This window comes from Buceros rhinoceros, unplaced genomic scaffold (assembly GCF_000710305.1).
Source record: "Buceros rhinoceros silvestris isolate BGI_N320 unplaced genomic scaffold, ASM71030v1 scaffold14358, whole genome shotgun sequence".
NCBI classification, from domain to species: domain Eukaryota; kingdom Metazoa; phylum Chordata; class Aves; order Bucerotiformes; family Bucerotidae; genus Buceros; species Buceros rhinoceros.
Genome location: NW_010428719.1, coordinates 2369 through 2797, shown reverse-complemented (window position 1 = coordinate 2797; position 429 = coordinate 2369). Strand labels below are relative to the sequence as shown.

The 429-nt window shown below is 52.0% G+C and overlaps 1 protein-coding gene across 1 annotated transcript in view; it reads right to left on the bottom strand.

Moving 5' to 3' along the window:
* CFAP61 (cilia and flagella associated protein 61) overlaps positions 1-429 on the bottom strand; it is a gene marked incomplete at both ends in the record, with an annotated part of 83303 nt that overhangs the window by 82094 nt on the left and 780 nt on the right. The gene's annotated exons all lie outside the window — the stretch shown is intronic.

Here is a 429-nt window from a genome sequence, read left to right as displayed (position 1 = left end):
AGCCGGGTGGCTGCGGTGGCCCGTCCCCGCAGGCCGGCGGCTCAGCGGCGGCTGATGAACCAACCCATCCACCATATGTGCAAAGGGAGGCTGCCAGCTTCCCGCGCCGCAGGGAAAACTGGCACCTTTTTTGGCTCGCGTGGAGGGCTCTTCCCAATCTGCGGCAGCAGCAGCCAGTGTAAACTATGAGGGGCTGAGCCACCTTTTGCTGGTATCGTACTGAGCTATAAATGTACGACCGAAATGTATTATTGATAAAGATCGCCGTTTGCAATGTGCTAGTCACACTGATGGGTTATCGTTTCCCATTTGGCTCCCAATGGTAGCGATTATACAGAAAGGTTTTGTAAAACCATTTGCTACAGAAAGCAGACTTCTGGAATTAAGGAGGTTATGTTGCCTCTCAGCTTACAATACCACACACGATTA